Source organism: Rhinolophus sinicus, linkage group LG16, assembly GCF_036562045.2.
Source record: "Rhinolophus sinicus isolate RSC01 linkage group LG16, ASM3656204v1, whole genome shotgun sequence".
Taxonomy (NCBI): Eukaryota; Metazoa; Chordata; class Mammalia; order Chiroptera; family Rhinolophidae; genus Rhinolophus; species Rhinolophus sinicus.
Window position 1 is genome coordinate 28643099 of NC_133765.1, and position 18674 is coordinate 28661772.

An 18674-nucleotide genomic window follows, 5' to 3' on the forward strand; every position below is an offset into this window, starting at 1 on the left:
CCAAAAGACCCAGTGATACTGGGCTTGCATTCCATATGGCAGCAGCTGGCTGGAGCCATGTTGCGTCCACCCCTCTAACAGGACCTGTGCTCTCCAAGTCTCCAGGATCCCCCATGTGACCCATTTTTCTGAGTCATTAACTGGCTGGCTCCTGCAGGCATTTGTGTTTGCTACCCTGGGATTAGAGGCTATTGGGTGAAAATCTCAGCTTTCTCAGGGTCTCTTCCCATCCTAGCTGCCTCTCCAGCCTGCCCAGAAACTCTTCCTTCTGCAGCAGCCTCTCCAAAACCCCCATAGAATAAAAGGTCTGTAGCCTAGGGAGAAAGAAAGTGGCCTCATGCAGAGGCAGGTGAAGCCCAACCTTGCCTATTTCGCACTCTGTTTGCAAACCCCAGCCTATTAGGTGAAGTTTCTTTAAGAAATAAAAGGCAGAAATTCAAGTGGTTTTCGTTGCATCAAAGATGAGTGAGTATTTTACCCATCATGAAAGGAGGTAGTTTTGAGTATCGTCAGAATTATCTTCATTCAACCTTTGAATAGCTTGATTCTTCAGGCTTGTGTGAGCTCAGAGAACCTCTTCAATGGGCATACGAGAGCGGAACAAGAAATAGGAGTTTCTTTAGTTTGCTGTCAGGTTAGAAGGGGTGACGGCTCTTTACTCACTTTTGGACAATTCGTACCCATCAATTTCCAAATGCTGAGTAGAAGTAAGGAAGCCATAATTCACATTCTGATTCAGAGAGCACTGATTGCCTACTGTGCACTTCAAATGTCATCTGCAAGACAACACATTCCTAAACTATGTCAATAGCTCGGACCGCTTCCGAATCATTATATTTAACTTTCTACCTGACATCTCCATTCAAATGTCTCCCAGACATTGCAAACATTATGTTCTAAACTCAAATCTTTACTCCCACAAAAAAAGAAACATGACCTGACTCTCTCACATCTTCCCCAGCTCAGGAAACAGCAACTTCATCTCCACAGTTGCTCAAGCTAAAACTTGAGTTATTCTTGACTTCCTTCTCCCTTATCCACAACAGCCAAGCCATCACCAAGTCCCGTTGGTTCTTTCTCCTAACGGATCTGCCCATTGGTTAGTTAAGGTCATTCTAGCTGCTGTAACAGGTAGACCCTACAATCTCAGTGACTCAATAGAATAGAAAGGGATTCTTAGGTCAAATAAAGTCTAATGAAGGATCCAGGTGGTGACTCAGGGATCCAGGGAGCTCCCATCTTATGACTCCCCCATTCCCTAGGGACTTTACTTCCAACCAATGGGCAGGAAAAGAGAAGGCAGGGAAGACACACGGTGGTTAACCACTTCAGCTCCAAAACGATGCCATCACTTCTCCCATTTCATTGATGAGAACCAGTCATATGACCTCATTCTGATGCAAAGGGCACTGGGAAATGTGGTCTCTGGCTGGGCAGCTGCTTCCCAGCCACAACTATACACTGTGAAAGCGGAGCTTTGGTGGACATCCTCACTGCCACTTTTCCACCATCATGTCTCACTCAAATGATTGCAACAGTCCCCTGCTGGTCTCCCTGACTCCATTCCTGACCCTGCCATAGTCTGTTCTTCGCACAGTAGCCAGAGTGATCTTTCAAACTGTAAATAAGACCATCCATGTCACTCCTCACATTCAAAATAAAGTACAAACCACCTCACTGAGGCCTGCAAAGCTCTGATTAGCCTGGTCTCTGCTACCTCTCCCACTTTGTCTTCTACTTTCCCCGACAACCACCTCTGTCCTTGACGTCCTCCATTATCTGCACTTGGATCACCTTTCTTACCTGGTTGACCTGCCACTTTCTCCAAGACTCAGCACAAACATCAGCCATTTCCTCAGAGGGGACTTTTCAATCCACATACAGCCCCTCATAGGAGGGCTTCCCACAGTCAACAATTGGATATTTATTTGTGTGGCTCCTCGTTTGGTCCCTTTCCTCACATAGGCTGTAAGGTCCTGGAGGGTAAGAGCTCTTTACTGTGGTGTCCCCAGCACCTGGCACATTGCCAGACACATAGTAGGGGCTCAGTACCTATTTGTTGAATCAATGAATGAATGAATGACATGACATGCTGTCATAGACTCCCCAGCACAACTCAATGCGGTAGATTCTATTATTCCCATTTTATGGGTAAGAAGTCAAGGATCAGTGACCGGAAGTGGTGTGTTTTTTTTCCCCAAGGTCCCATAGCAAGGAAATGGTGGACCTACCGCTCAGAGCTCTTTCTAGCTGGGTCTCTTCTTTGCGCTCCTATTGTGGGGATACTTCGGGAGATTTCTCTTTGTCTTCCCCCAGATCATCTATCCCCCTCCTACCTCCCAGGACCCTGTGAGACTCACCACGACCTCCCACCTCCTCTCAGTCCTGAACAGGCACAGATCACGGTGACACCTCCCTGTACCAGTCAGGGTCCTGACAAGAAGGGATGTACCCTCAAACTGTGTAATGGTGGAGAGATCAATGAAGCGCAGAGGAGGGAGCAGCCAGCAGAACCTGGGAGTGAGCTGTGTGAAAAGGGCTGCCAATAAAAGAGGAACGTAGGGAGGGACCGAAAAGGCAACGAACCCCACCTCACTTTCCTCCCACCCCACCCTGTTTGTCCTGTGGGTGCTTTCCATTGGCTGAAGCCAATCAGAAAGCAAAAGCAAGGGACTCTGCAGATTGGGTCAGCCTCCAAGGGCACCAAACGAGGTACAGAAGCAGGGGTGAGTGGACATGAAGGGTCACAGACAATAACCAGCCTACCAACCTTTCAGGCTGAAAGATAAGAGGTGGGTGGCCCCATCCATCGGGGTTTCTTTGGCTGCAAGTGCCATAAATTGACTCTCATCCAAATGAAGAACGTATTGGAAGGATTCAGGGTAGCTCTAAGATTTGAAGGACAAACTGAACAACTGAGCCTCAGGGGCAGGAACTAGAGCCCCAGGACTGCATGCGAAAGAGGAGGGGAGCTCCCACTGAAAATTGAAGCGTAGTTACCAGAGAAGGGATGTGAGTGCTGGGTCCACAAAAATGAGAGATGTTCTCACAAGACTCACTCCTACCGAGAAGAAAATAAAACGGAGTCAGTTGGAAAGCTAATGCCTCATCATACCTTGAAAGAATCATCCATTGGCGCTCCATCAACATTTGTGGGTTGGAAGAATAAATGGAGCAAGGAATGCTAAAGAATGTGGGCATCATCCAGAGGGCACTGAAGACTTTGAAGTGCTTCAAGCTCGGGAGGTGTCATGGCCAGATTTGCATTTTGGAAAGGTACCTCTGAGTTGGGAGGGGAGGCCAGATTGCAGGGGGCAAAGAAGCCTGTTGGGGCTGATGGAGTGTTCCAGGTGAGGAAGACAGTGGCACAGACTGGAGAAGAGTCATAGAGAAGGAAAGACAGGGTGACGTCAAGCAATTTGGGAACTGAGGGCACAGTCAGAACCTTTGAGACTATAGACATATGAAAGTTAAGCAAGCTGTTAAATACAGCTTAGAGCCCCGCGGGTGGGCCTGGGTGGGGACTACAGCCCTGGGTGAGGGGATGAGATGCTCTTGATGCCAGCAGCATGTGCTGGCAAACTTGTCAGATGCTGCAGTCACCCCTAACCCACCGTAGCTGTTGATCACCCAGGATCACCCAGAATATTCCCCCACCCTCCACACAGCATTTCTGGGGAGTGTGGGGCAGCCCAGAATTAAACCATGGCTCCAGAAATGTGAATTTCATCCAGCTACACTCTGAGACACACAAAATGAGGCAAGGGGTTAATTCCACCTTCAGCAAAACACAACCCCCCCAGATGTTCCGGAATGTGCCATCACTCCCATGTCTTTGCATATTTCTGGAATGATCTCTCTCTCCTCCCTGCCCACCTTCCCTGGGCCAACTCCAAACTTCTCCAGACCTCAGCTTGGAAGCTGAACTCCCATGGGGTAGGAGCTCCTTTGCCACAAGAAGGGAAGGCATGCTTTCTCTGTGCACCCACCACCACCTCCCATCATTACCCTTAACACACTGCACTGTCATTGCATGACCTTGAGCGAGTCACTTAACCTTCTCTGAGCCTCTGTTTCCGCCTCAGAAAAATGGGGTTATAATACTGGCCACCTAACAGGGTCTTTTGTGAGCCTTAAACAGGGTGGCCCTTGTAATGCACCTAACATGGTGCCTGGAGTGGATAAGCAGGCAGTAGGTCTCAGCAGCGACTGGCCGTAACCATTTCTGGGTCCTGAGATTTACTGCAGAACTGCTATAGCCCTTGTTTTTCCAGTGCTATGTGATTTCCTAAGACCTCAAACAGCCCTTCATTGATTCTGGCAGCTCTCCTACTAGCATTGATCAAATATCAAGGCCGCTTTCCTCTCGGGGGTCTTAATTGGCTTAAGAGCTGTATGCTGGGGACCTAATAGGTTGCTGAATGGAGTCATTGATACCTTTCCCACGGCACCAACTCTGAGAGGGGTCAGGGGTCCCTGAAGTGCTTAGAAAACTCTTCTTTTTTATACTGAAGGTGTTGTCCTCACCTGTGGCATTAGTCATTGGCTAGATACCTACAGATTTCCCTTCCCGTATTCAAAACCCTTTATTGAGCCCCAACTGTATATACACCCTCCAAGAGGCCTTCTCGGCCACGGTATCTAAAATTACCCCCAGCCCCGCCCCCTCTCTGCTGCCTTGCTTTGTTATTGTTGTTATAAGATTGATCACACTTTGACATTATATTACTTATTTGTTTTTAAAATATTATTTTTGTATTATTAATGTTTATATTATTAATGTATTTATTGTTTGGCGGTCAGCCTCTCCAGTGAGAATGTCAGCTCCGTGTGGGCCAGGACTAGGTCTGTTTTGCTCACTCCTGTATCCCTACAACCTAGAACGTACACTGGATGCTCATTGACTAGTTAGCAGATGAATGAATGCAAAGCGCTGGACCAGGCATTTTGCAGAGAAAAAAATATATATATACACACACACAGTAAGATGTAGATTCTGGCCTTAAAATGCTTATTTGTTGGGTGGTCAAGGAAAAGTAATGATAACTCTGGAAAGAATTGGGTGTGTTGTAAGAGAGGGGTCTTCCTTTCTCCGAGGGCACGGGGAGAGAGAGAAGGAGAAAGGGCCTCATATACTGACTGCAGTTACTTCTTTTAGGGCTACTTTGTTTTCTGTCCGTTTCCTCTGATCGCCTGATGATGGAGCGTATGCTACCAGCAGGGAACGTGCCTGTCCAGTTAGTCATTAATCTCGGCACAGGATGGAGTCCGGTGTGTGGCACATAGTAGGCGTTTAGTGAACGTCTTAGTTTAGCTTTTGTTTCAATCTTCCAGAAGCAGACTCTGAGACAAGGGTTGGTGTGCAAGGAATTTCTTTGGGAGGTGATCCCAGAAAACACCAGGAGGAGAGTGGGGAGGTGAGACAGGGAAGGGAAGGGGCCAGGAAAAGGTGTGTTATCAGGCAAGTTACCACTGTTGGCAACCGGAGCCAAATCCTGTGGGGCAGCCCTGGGAGTCAGTATAGACCACACCTTTCAGAGTTATCCCATTCCAGGGTCCTTATATCCCAACTCCCACTAGTCATTGGTTGAGGGCACTTGTAGGGGGCTATTCTAATGCACTGACATTTCTTCTGCAAAAGAGTTGCATGTGCTGGCAGCTGGAAGTTGGATTCGCATGTATAGGAATGGTAAGTGCCAAGGGGATATGGGTGGGGCACTGCCAGAAGGTACTACAGTAAATATTTATTGAATGAATCAATAAATGTATGAATGGACATTGTTGAATGCTGACTACATACCAGGAGTCTTGTAGCTGTTTGTTACTGTGATTTTCAAAGCTTTTGAAAGGCAGGTTGATAGTGGGGCTCAGACAGGTTAGATAGCTTGTCCAAGGTCACACAGCAAGCAAGAGGCAGAGCCTGGATTTGGCTGTCTTAGCGGGCTTCAGTACCCACTCGGTCTCCCTCTTTTATAGTGTCAGCTGCTGGAGAACAACAGCGATATGGATACCCCGAGCTGGAAAGCTCAGGAAGGGCCCCCACTTTTGTCACCCCTCCTCTTTTTTTTTTTTTATTAGTTTCAGGTGCACAAGACAAAGTAATACTTAGACATTTATCATTTATATCCCTCACACTGTGTGAACCCCCTCCCCCATCCACTATCCCTCTGACATCGCACACAGCCATTACATTTCCACTGCCTCTATTCCTAATGCTGTACTCTGCTTCTTGTAAGTATATATATACATATATATATATATATATGTATATATATAAAATTATAGTTGGCATTCATTATCGTTCAGCTTCAGGTGTATAGTGCAGAGATCAGGCATCTACATCATCCCTGAGGTGGTCTCCCAAATGGGACAAGTGTCCATCAGATACCCTACAAAATCTTTACAACATTCTTGATTACGTTCCCCAAATTAATTTTCAAAACCCCATGGCCATCTTGTGGTTACCGACTGTTTTCTAATCCCCTCACCTTCCCCCTTATCCCCACCCCCACCCCCATCTAGCAACCCTCAGTTTTTCCTCTATGTCTCCAAAACTGTTTCTGATTAGTTCATTCACTTATTCTTTTCTTCAGATTCCACATATAAGTGAGATCATATGGTATTTGTCTTTCTCTGTCTGACTTATTTCACTTAACATAATGTTCTCTAGGTCCATCCATGTTGTTGCAAATGGTAAGATTTCTTTCTTCTTTATGGCTGCGTAATACTCCATTGTATAAATGTACCACAGTTTCTTAATCCAGTCATCTACCGATGGGCATTTCTGTTGTTTCCATGTCTTGGTTATTGTGTATAGTGCTGCAATAAACATAGGAGTGCCTAAAGATTTTTGAATTGGAGTTTTGGATTTCTCCGGATAGATACCTAGGAGTCGGATTGCTGGATCATAAGGTAGTTCCATTTTCAGATTTTTGAGATACTTCCATACTGTTTTCCATAGTGGCTGCACCAATCTGCAATCCCACCAACAGTGCACAAGGGTTCCCTTTTCTCCACATCCGCGCCAGCACTTGTTGTTTGTTGATTTATTGATGACGCCATTTTGACTGGGGTCACCCCTCCTCTTTACCCAACTCACCAGGTGGTTGTGAAGATAAGGTGGGGTAGCATGGCCCATAGTAAGTGCTCAAGAAATGGTAACCATGGTGACCTTGAAGAAGTGATGCGTAGCTTATTTAGTCAGTTGTTACCCCACCTTTCTGTGCCCCAAAGTGCTTCCTCTACCCGCTTCCTCCCAACATCAGCAAGCATCGTGTAGTGTTTAATTGCATAGACCCCGAAACCTGTCCTTCTTGGTTCAAATCCTGGCTCTGCCACTTACCGAATGGGTGAGAGTTCATATACAGTCTGGAGTAGGTCCAGAAACTTTGCATTTCTCCGTGGTTCCCAAGTGGGGCTGCTGCTGCTGCTCTGGGGACTATACTTTGAGAAGCACTATTCTGATTCCTCCCTGCAATTGAATTCAGTTATTGAGTGAATGGGGTGTGCTGGCAAACTGCTAGGCGTGTTGGAGACCGTAAAAAAATGCATTCAAACATGGCTCGTACCCCTCAAAGAGCTTCTAATCTCCAAACAGAGACAAGAACCCCACACAAATTAATAACAAAAAGAGGAGGAGCCATCATTGTGCCAAGGACTGTGGGAGGGCTTCACAGGTGTTACCTCATGGAATCATCACAATCCTATGAGGTAGGGGCTGTCAACATCCCCAATTTTGACAGATGAGGATGCGGAGGTTCAGAAAGGGTAATTATCCTGCCTAAGGTCACACAGCTAGAAGTGGCAACACTGAAGACTGACTCCAAAGCTTTTAAGTCACACCGTATTCTTGTACGCTCCCCTCTTCCACACAATTAGAGAAGAGTATGAGACAGTTTGCTCGAGTGTCAGGTTGAATACATCAAATGCCAAAGCATATGAAGCTAACAGAGCTCTGGGCTGTCAGCTGGAGAGAAGGATGTGGGTTCTCTCATTAAGGCTTTACAAGTGAGGGTGAGGCCAGCGGGATCCCTTTCGGGGACTCAGGGCCGTAGTATAGACTGCAGAGAATCAGCGCACTGGCAGGCGGGCTTGTCACTGCTCAGGGACTGTGAGCTTGTGTGGCTTCCCCATCAGACTGATTGATTCAGGATGCAGAAATCCTCCTGGGGGTCCTAGTAACCCCAGCCCCTGGCACCGTGCCTGGCACATGGCCCACCAAAAAGGGGGGTGGCAGTAAATGATGAAATGGATGATAGAAGACGCCACGGAGAACTCCCAGACCAGTTGCTTTTTCAAATGAAAGCTAAATGAGGAAGCCAGGTACATGGATGAAAAACAGGTCAACTCTGAATGGAGGGGGAGACTAGGGGAGGGCACAGTACCCGTCCCTGGCCTTCCCCAGCCGTGCCTCTCCACCTACACAACCCACGGCCACCAAGACACTGATGCAGAACCCAAGGGGCTTCTAGAACAGAAGAGGAAGTTATACTCTAGTCCAATCCCCCTTACTTTTATATTTGGGGAAACAGAGACCCAGAGAGGAAAGGGGCCTGGCCAGTATCACAGAGTAGATGGAGAACAGGATGGATGCAGGATGAGAAGTCTCCATCCATTGTCGTACCTTGACCCTGATTTTGGTAGCTTTCCAGAATACTGAGCTGGAATTTTTATCTGTTCTTCTCCTTATTACCCTCTCCCAGGGACGAGTCTCAGAACTTTCTTAATTCTCAGAAATAAGCTCATCTGTGTTATCTTTTCTGTGCATGTCTGTGGTACGATGGGGTTGTGGGCTGAATCATAAGAGGTCTCTGCTTTGATGAGGGAGGTTGGATGTCATTATTGCTGAGATGCTGCATCATTGAACTCCAAGCCTCAGCAAGCTGAGGATGAGGACCCAGCCAACTCACCGGAGGGGGGCCTCACTGGCACAGAGTAGCTGACTTGGGACCAGAAGGCCACCTGCTTCCGTTTACCCTGAGTAGCTTACTGAAAATACAACCTCTGGGGTCCCACTTGAGACCTACAGACTGAGACTCTTTGGAAGCAGCCCCCAGGAAGCTATTCTCCTTCTCAGGCAATTCTTATGGCAAAGGGCCACTGCTTTGCGTTCTGATTAAGACCTTTCTTGAACTCAAACACCTCTACTCACAGGCGCTGAAATCCATTTTCTTGGTCAGCGTTCTCACACCAGTGGCCGAAGTGGTTTGGTTTGGGGGGAGCGTTGCTTTGAAAACATGGATGTGACTTACACCAGGAGAGACATACCCTCTGGGAAGCCACAGGCCCTCCCGCTCCCTGATATCTCAGACCTGGTACAAGCCATCTCTTCCCTGCAAGCACTGGCTTCTCCCTGCCATCGCCTTCAAAATGCAAATACTCTGATTGGCCCTCAGACCCCGGCGTGACAGACCATCAGACACTTCAGGTTTAGAGGATTCTGAGATACGGGGCCACGAGTTGAGATGGGGGAGCACAGGTAGGGAGCCCTGTAATGGGGGGTGCCGAGGAGAATGAAAAGAGTAAACTGGGGGTATGAACCGCAAACTTAGGGCTCCTTCCTATTTTTCAGTTTGTCCCCTGGGGTGTCCAGACTCCCACCCCTCCTCTCACCCACACCCTCATGCCCCAACCCTCAGTTTCTTGTTGATGCCTCCTCTGTGGACAGACGCTGTAAGACACAGTGACAACCAGGAGATACAGACAGTCCCCGGGGTGGCCCAGCACTCTCGTCCCACTCAAGTCAGTTTAGCAGAGTGGAGACCCACGCCTGGAAGTCGCCAAAGCTGAGTAAACAGAAGCTCAGACCTACCTGGCCGGTCTCATGAAAACGGAAAGGCTACAGTGAAGGCTTAGCGCCATCTGTCGGTCATTTCGGAAACTGCATCTCTGCCGACCGGGCGGCGGAGAGCAAACGGCACCTGCAAACAAGCCAGCGGGGGTTTCTCAGGCAAGGAGTTGCCTCCTTTTTTGACCAGTAAGGCACCTGGAGAGACTATCTAGCTCTTAACCTCCTCAAGAGCTCAGACCTTTTTAATAAGCCACTGAACACTATATACCCTCTACCCCCAGAAAAACACATTTGTACTTGATTTTGCATGTAATTCCAGGGAGTTGGCCATCCTCCGGTTAAGATCACCTTCTTCGACACAGAGATGATCTTAGGGCTTTTCCCAAGCTCACACAGCCCATGAGTGGCAGAGCCAGGTCTGGAAGCCAAATGTTCTAGCTTCAAATCTAATGCTCTTTCTTATGCCCGGGCTGCTTCTTTAAGCCTTAAAGGGCTCCTCCATCTTTCTTCCCTGCCAGAGTCCTGTGAATGTCCATGGGGTTGAGGGCGTTGCCCAGTCAGCAGCCATCCCAGGGACTGCAGCACCCCCAACCCTCCTGAAGGTTCTAGGTTCACAGACAACTCTGCTTCCTGCTACCTTGCCTTCTTCCTCCAGAGTTATCCTTGGGGGGCCACTGTGGTGACCCCACCACCACCACTTAGGGGCCCCAGAACCAGCCTCCTGATCTGGGAGCCAGGACAGGTGTCTGATCAGCCACCTAAAGGCTGTTGCCCTTGGACAAATCTCCGAGCCTCTCTGGTCCTTGGCCTGCCCATGTGTAAAATGCCTGGCTGGGGACAGCCACCTCCATAGGCCCTTCCACGGTGCTGCCCCTCTCACTCCAACTGTGCAAGACTGACCCATGGGCATGATCTTTCATAAACACGTCTGAGTGACTTCCTCAGCCAAGCACTAGGGGTCAGGGTCGAAAGCTGGATGCTTTTCCAGACTCAGAGGCCCTGAGTGGGTGGGAGGCACCCCCTGGGTCTTTCAACACCCGCTGTGGGTCTTCAACTCAGGACAGAGAGGCAGACCAAAGGGCATTGTTGGGGCTGGAGGAGTGTGAGGGATGCTGAGAGACGGAGAAGGGAGGGTCTAGTGACATAGTAACAGGGTTTGATATACAGTGGTTGGCTAACAAGAGAGAGTTATTGTTATTACATCTGGACCCTCGGTAAGCTCTTCATTTATTCAACAAATATCAATTCAGTTTTTGGTTGGAGCAGAGGTTCCAAAACCTGAGCATGTATCGGGCTCTCCTGGAGAGCTTATGTAAAACACAGATCACTGGGCCCCAACGTAAGTGTCTGGTTCAGCAGGTCTGGGGCAGGGCCCAAGAACTGGCATTTCTAGTAAGTTCCCAGGGGATGCTGATGCCTCTTGACCAGGAAACATGCTTTGAGCAGCACTGCCTTCAAGGCACAAATGAGACAGATCCTCCTTGCCCTTTTGGAGCTCTTCTCAGTCCAGCACTAAAGGAGTATATATTTTAAAGTGTGTTGTGTTACAAAAGGGGAGGTGCAGGGCATTGTGGGAGCTCAGAGCAGGGGTGTCTCCAAAGAGGGGGTGTCTATGCTAAGACCTTTAGATAGAACTAGCCCAGCAAAGCAGTGGAAAGGGGAAAGATTTGTTAAACACGTGCTGGGAATGTGCCAGGACCCCTCTCACCAGTGCTCATCTATTCCTCCCAGACAATGGGAGGGAGGCAGGATTAACCCCATTTTACAGATGAGGAAGCTAAGGCTCGGAGAAGTAAAGAACTGGCCCAAGATCATCTAGCATGATAGTTGCCCAGTCTGTCTGTTCATAGGACACCTGTCAGCTGCTGTACCCCCTCTGCCGTTTCTTCCTGCACCCCAATGTCCCCCTACCCTGGGGGAGCTGCCACATTGACACAGCTGCAGGGCCTGGCCAGCTGCACTCTGCCCGCTCCCTCCACCCTCTGCTGCCCAAGCCCTTCAAGTGTTTTCACTGCTGGGTGAATTCAGCAGATGCCTTTCGATCGCAGCCTATTAAATTAGCCCCTCTCTGCAGCCAAAAGAAGATAATTATGTTTTCATTAGCCCTGGATAATGTATTACCCCCTTGGTGGCAGCCACATCGGTGAACCTCCTTCTTCCCTGTCTTCCCTTTGGTTCTGTCAGGACACACACCTCCCACCCCCGCACCCCAAGAGGCCATCTCTCTGCTGCTTTGTGGAGGCTGGTTAGGGTCCAGGAGGCAAGGAGTGGGGAGAGGGGGAAGCCTTTATTCGGTTGGGAGAGGCCTTTTATCCACCTGTCATCCACACAGGGATGGAGGGTGAGGACCCGCGGGAAGATCCAAGAATAATTGTTATCGCGGTGCCCATTTATGGAGAGCTTGCTCTGCTGACCCCTGGATGTGTCTGTTCTGCTTGAATCCCAGAGAAGAGTGGCGTTATCAACATCTCCCCCTGAATACCAAGGGGTTCCTGGTGGAATCAGGTTAGAGTGAATGCCTCGGCAGCCTCGAAGGAGGAAAGAATTCATGAAGCAGCGTGCCCAGGAGCTTTTGGGGTACCATCACTCTGCATAGTCCAAGTGACTATGAATCTCTGGCCTTTCAGCGCCAGCTGTGGAAGCCCTCTGGGGTCACAGCCCAGCACAAGCGCAGGGGGTCTCCCAAAGCCAGACACTCCCCTGCCACACTGAAAGACTGCTCTGAATCGTTACTTCCCCTCTTTCTCCACAAGGCAGTGGTGGGGAGGCAGGAAGAGCCCTGATTTGGGTTCATTTAGAACCGGAGTTCTAATCGCTGCTTTACGACCGATTAACTGGGTGACCTGGAGCAAGTCACTTTGCCTCTCAGAGCCTCTGCTTTCCCCTCTGTAAAATGGGAATGAGAAAAAGAATCATCTCTTGCCATTTTTATGATGATTCATTGAGATGTTCCTATAAAATGCTTGGTTCCAGGCTGGCAAAATGTTAAGTGCTCAGTATAAGATTGCTATTATTCTGTCTACTACTACAATTGGTATTGCTACTAGCCCGCTATAGACCCCTATGGAAACAACCAGAGAAAGGAAAAAGAGCCTGTCTCCATCACCCCCACTCCTACCCTCTCGTTCTTTCTGCCCATCTTTTTCTCTCATACCTACACACAGGACCCTTTGTGTTGACCAGCTCCTACCCTGGGCTCAGAGGTCCTATCTTCCCAAATCTCTACCTCAAGAGTTATGTCACCTGCACTGCTTTGCTCTCAGTTGCACCAGGACACCTGGTGGTGAGAACACAATTGGAGGAGTGGGGTTTCTCTCGCCCTCTCCCTGAACCCAGGCCAACTCTGCCTTCTGCAGGTACAGCCCAGTCTTGGCCCGGCCCCCACCATCTCACGGCTGCCCTTTTCCCTACCAACCACCCGTCTCCCCAATTTCAAAACAGCTGGTGCTCCAGGAGAAGAGGTGCCTCACTTTGGGCCTCTTCTGGCCTGAGCTGCACAGGGGCAGACATCGTCCGCTTTGAGCAGGTGAACCGTCAGCCCAGTGGAAGAGCAGCTTCCCTTCCCCCGCGGGCTTCCTGATTTTCCCCAGTTGCCATGGTAATTGAGGGGAGCAGGGTTCTGAGTCTGACACCACTGAAGCCCAGCGCTCAACTTTGAAATGGTTCAGGCAGGGGAAGCGCGGCCTAGGCGGGGAAGGACTCAGCGCCAGCCCTGCTGCCCTGGGATGCCCCACCCAGCCTTTATGTCACTGTTCTTATTCTCACCATCGTTACTATTATTTCTGGCTCCTGTTTACTAAGCATTTACTATGTGCCAGGCACTATGCCAAGAGCTTCACCAGTATCATCTGATTGTATGCATCTTCACAACGACGCCAGGCACGGTTCACCACTGGGGAAACTGAGGCTCTGGAACTTGCCCCATGTAGCACAGTGGGGAAGTGGCAGAGTCCACAGCCGAGAAGGAATTTCTCAAGTCTTCCTTCAGGCACGTTGAAGACAACACAGACCTCCATGCACCCCACCAGCTTACGCTTTAATCCTTCCTCCCTCCTCACCCCCTACACCCCTCTTCCTGCCCCCAAACGCACACCCCCTTCTCTCATGCTGGATGTGCACCACAGTCTGAAAAGCATTTATTAGTAACAAGGGGGCCGGTGGTTTCCTCTTTGCCTCTTCTCTGCATAGCTCCAGCCTGAGTGGGCTTGCTCCCCTTGGTGAGGCTGGGAAGGGGGACGATGAAGCCACTCAGAGCCGGTGCTGAGTGTGTGTGTGTGTGTGTGTGTGTGAGAGAGAGAGAGAGAGAGAGAGAGAGAGAGAGAGAGAGAGAGAGAGACTGAGAGACTGAATTCTCCTTTCCTTGATTTTCCCCATTCCCCCAAGAGTGTGTGAGCAGCAGCAAATGCAAAATCCTTTGCAATCTGCCCAGGAAAAGACAGCTTTTCAGACGGGTTTATATGGTTACCCATATGTTAGGGCCCCTAAGAAAGGAAGGAGAGCTTGATTCTCTGCCTCTTCCCCTCCCCCAGCCCAGCCCTTGGCATCTCCCTGCCCGCAGGTCTACCAGGCCACAGGTGAGCGCATCCCTTCCCTGATCCAAGCTCCCCATCTGTCCGGCCTAAGCGCTGACCCCAGGGAAGACCAGAGCAAGGCAACATTTGCAGGACTGGCTGCCAGTCTCTGGGTCTGCCCACCCAAGAGCCAGGGCCGGAGTTCAGGCACAAGCTCCTGGGGCTCTTGGGGACTCCCAGCCCTGCCCAGTGTGGGAGGCTGTGCACCCCACTGTCCCATTAAGGAATGTTATCCCAACAGTGATGTGGAGACAGAAATAACCATCCCTGCCTCCCATGGGGCCCTCTCTGCCTAAGAAATCTGCCCTGTGGTTACTACATTCAGCACCCTCCAGGCTCCCAGAAACTGCCATGGGTGTGTGTGCGTGTGTGTGTGTGTGTGTGTGTGTGTGTGTGTGTGTGTTTCCTCATAGGGGAAAAAATGGAAATTAGGTTATATAAAAGATGTATGCTTTGGAGCCCAGAGCGGCTCTTTTAATGAGGGTTGCGACGTCTCCCTCCCCACACCCATAAACCAGCCGGGTTGGACGTCACCACTAATTCGTTTCAGCGATGATAGGATAAGGAGGGACATTAAGAAATAAATTCCCCCTCACGACCCTCGCTGAGCTCACGGCTCAGTCCCTACATATTTATGCCGCGTTTCCAGCCGCTGGGCGAGGAGGTACTTAGCGCCGCGGCTCCTCCGAGGGGCAGCCTGTCGGCCGGCAAGCTCCGGGTGGACGGGGTGAGCCAGGGGCGCGCGCAGGGCACCCGGCATTGCGCTGGGGAAGCCCGCAGCCTCCATCCCGAACTTGGGTTCGCTGGGGCGGAGGGAGGGGAGGGGACAGGGGAGGGTGGGGGCTAGGCGTGAGGGGGTGGGGAGGGATCAGAGAGGCACAAAGCCGAGGGGAAGGGGGAAGGACTTGCGCCGCTCCTACCCGGCGGTGAGCGGGTGCGACTGCCGCCCTCCAGCCGCGCGGGTCGGAGGACCCAGAGGATTCGGAACCAGGGGGAGGAGGAGGAGGAGGAGAAAGAGGAGGAAGAGGCGGGCAGGCGAGCGGACTAGCGGGCGGGCGGGTGCGCAACGCGAAGAGGCAGCCTCGGGTCTGCCCAGCTCGGTGACAGGTGAGTTCTCGGCCCAAGCGTCCCGCGTCCCCTCCCTGTCCCTTGGTGCTCTCCGCTCCGGTGCCAGCCCCCAGGGCGCGCGAGAGGCGCGGGGTTTGCCGCGTCCCAACTTGGTTCGGGCTGCCTCGTTCTCCTCCCCGCGGGCGGCCCCAGGCCCGGGGTTCCGGCCCTGGGGGTCGTCACGCCCACCCCACTCCAACTTTGCAGGAACCCGCGTCCCCCTCCAGCCACGACACAGCGCCGAGCCGCGCGCTGGCGGTAATGGCGGAACCTTTTGGCACCGCTTGCTACCCCCAGCGGACAGCCCGAGGCTGGGGGACACTGGTCCCTGGGGAATCGGTGCGCCTGCCCAACCTCAACTTTAAGCTCTCCTCCGTGCCCAGCTCTCCCGAGGTCTGGCACCTGTGAGCCCGCGTGAATGGTGGATTCTTTGGCATTGCTAGCCATCCTCGGCGGGGGGCCCGAGACTGGGCGGGCTCTGCTCCTGGGAACGTTGCTTATGCCCACTTCCAACTTTGCGAGGATCCTCACTGCGCTCCGGTGGTGACAGCAGGGCCGCCTGCACCTCTTCATCTGTCCGGATGGCATTGCTGTGCAAGAGCGCTGGTTTCCAGAACCTAGGAAAGTTGTGCCTTCCGCTAGAAATAGGCTCTAGGGCTCCCAGCGCGTCTTCCTGACGGGTGAGGGGCGCGCTTCACGGGGATTCGGAGCCAGACAGTGCACCACTGAGCGCGGTATGTTTGCTCCCAGGTGGCCAAGGGTTGGAGCAAGGTCCCCGTGAGATCCAACTTCCAGGGCCACCCAAGGGGCCCTTTGGGCCTGAGGGGGCGGATAAGGCTCTCCGGACTACGCCCTAGAGACCACAACGCTTGCCCCCACCCCCAGGGCACTGTGACCGGTGCGCTCGCGGCTCCGAGTGCTCGGACCGCGCTGTCTGAGGCGGACACTCAGAGGAGAGGTGTGCGCTGAGAAAGCGGTAGAAGCAGGAAACTTTCAAGTGATAACCCTAGGTTCTAGTCCTAGATTTACCCTTTACTTACTGTATGGCCTTAGGCAAATCCCTTTACCTCTCTAAGCCAAGCGTTCTCTTGTCTGGAAAATGAGGAACACAATGCGTACCTTTCTCGCGGTACTGTAGTGAGGACCTTAAAAAATCAGGAATGTGAATGTAAAGCCTAGGGCAAGCGCGCCATTCGCAGGAAACGTTGCTGGTATTTTATTATTTTAATGCTGTGGGACCAGACCTGGGAGATTGATGGTTCTGGGGTTCCTGCCCATGGGAACTGGGGGGCCGCCTCTGAGGGTCCCCAGGCGCTCACCTCCAGTGGGACCCAAGTTCCCTGGGAGGAAGACGCATATGTTTTCCCCCGGCAAATGAGACCCTTATAGCCCAGCTCAAACCAGGAGCTCAGGCCCCAGAAGAACGCACAAGGGGTAGGAAGAAGGGCCCCTCCCCTCCCCCCCCCCCGTGTCCCTTCGCAGAGGGGGAGTGCTGGCCAGCATGTGCAGGGGGCATCATCTGACCTCTTCCTCTGGTGGCCTAGGACCTTGGGATAAGGGAGGGAGGGGCTGGCCACTCAGACCCTCAGGGGAATGAAGGAACCCCCCCTCCCCTTTTCTTCCTCATTTCTCTAATCGGGGTTGGGCAAACACTGCGGGTTCACAAAGACACAAGGGAGCGTTGATTCTCCCCATTGTTATTTTGAACTTAAGCTAAAACAGGGACGGAACCTCGTGCTCCATCCCACAGGGGTGGCATCCATTCTCCTCTGCCCTCAAATGTCTCTGCACACAGACTTCAGAAGCCTTGGCAGGCCTCCGAAGGGAGACATTCTGACCCGCCATGCCCACCACCACCACCACCACCACCACCCCTGTTCTTTCCACCAGCCCAGACTCTGGAAGCCCAGAAGGGCGCACAGCGTTGTGCCATCTCCAAGGCACTGTCACACACAAGGTATTCCTGGACTATCCCAGGAATACTCCCCCAAACTCCTCCAGGTCACCAGTACAATGATCCAAACCCCATTTTGCAGATGCGGAAACTGAGGCAGGGCAAGCCAAGCAACTTGCCCATGGTCACCTAGCTAGTAACTGGAGACTCACCGGTCCTGGTTTTTGGCTCCTTAATTTGTGTGTGTGTGTGTGTGTGTGTGTGTGTGTGTGTGTGTGTGTGTAAGGGTGGGAAGGGGGGGCGGTTGCACATCTCTGTGCACATAAGCAGTCTGACATGTGCTCTTGCCATAGCACCACAGCCTCATTTCCTGATATATCTCTTCAGCCAGAGGCTACCCCAAGACTCAGAAGCATGACTGTGCCTCCAGAAATTGTGATTTCCCCAAAGTCTCAGACCATGTAGGGAAAGAGCAAGCAACACAGTAGAGATCTGGTAAGGATCTCTGCTTGAGGCTAAGGTTAGTTCATTCTATGGCTGTGTGACCTCTGGTTAGCACTTAACCTCTCTGAGCTTCTGTTCCATTATTTGCAAAATGAGAAGAGTGACTCCCACAAGGGGTTGTTTTGTGATAATGTACGTGGAACTTGTTCTGGAAACAATGGTTTTGTGCCAAGATTGGTGATTGTACAAGAAAGAGAACTCCAGAAGGAAGTCTTCTGTAGCAACCATTTGGGGCCAATAAGCGTGGATGTGGTTTCCAGACTAGCCTGTCCCTTGCTCTTCCTTCCTCTTATTCACTTTCCCCAAATGGCCAAAGCCACCCCTCCATCCCAGTGTCAGTCTTCCATGGGGAAGAACCACACCAGGAAGGATATCTCACAGAGGCTGGGAGTGGTCTGCTTTTCCAGGGTCTCTGGAGCAGAGCTTCCAGGAGCTGTCCAAGGTACCATTCAGACAGTTGTCCAAAAACTTCCCTGCTCTGGGGGTGCCGATTTCTAAGGATGCAGGAAGATTTGGGGGTCAGTTCACTTGCGTATTATGATTACACACAGGTTTGGCGGTGCTGCCTTCTTGGGTGTATGTTTTGGGGTGCCTTATGACAAGACTTGGCACGTTGCCTGTCACTCGGTGTCTGTGGGTCCGTGTGCAGTTTGGTGAGCCTTGCAACATGGTTGAGAGCAACAGGCAACTGTCTGTACCTGTTAGAACTGGGGCGTTTTCCTATTCGAACCCGGATTGCACAGAAGTGAATTTCGTATTCCAGGACCAATTTTCATATGGCTTGTGTGAACAAAGGGACATACTCCCC

The 18674-nt window shown here is 51.3% G+C and overlaps 1 protein-coding gene across 7 annotated transcripts in view; it reads left to right on the top strand.

The window, feature by feature from the left end:
* The window catches only part of NOS1 (nitric oxide synthase 1), a 156183-nt gene that overhangs the window by 42510 nt on the left and 94999 nt on the right, over positions 1-18674 (top strand). For 2 of the 7 annotated variants that reach the window (XM_019753977.2, XM_074321126.1), the window contains exon 1: positions 15296-15468. The exons of 1 other annotated variant lie outside the window; for it this stretch is intronic. The gene's annotated coding sequence lies outside the window, so the exon portion shown is untranslated. Of the gene's footprint in view, positions 1-14855; positions 15089-15293; positions 15469-15836; positions 16203-18674 lie in introns of those variants that run through there. 4 more of the 7 variants (XM_074321123.1, XM_074321122.1, XM_074321127.1 and 1 more) reach the window with 4 other exon arrangements.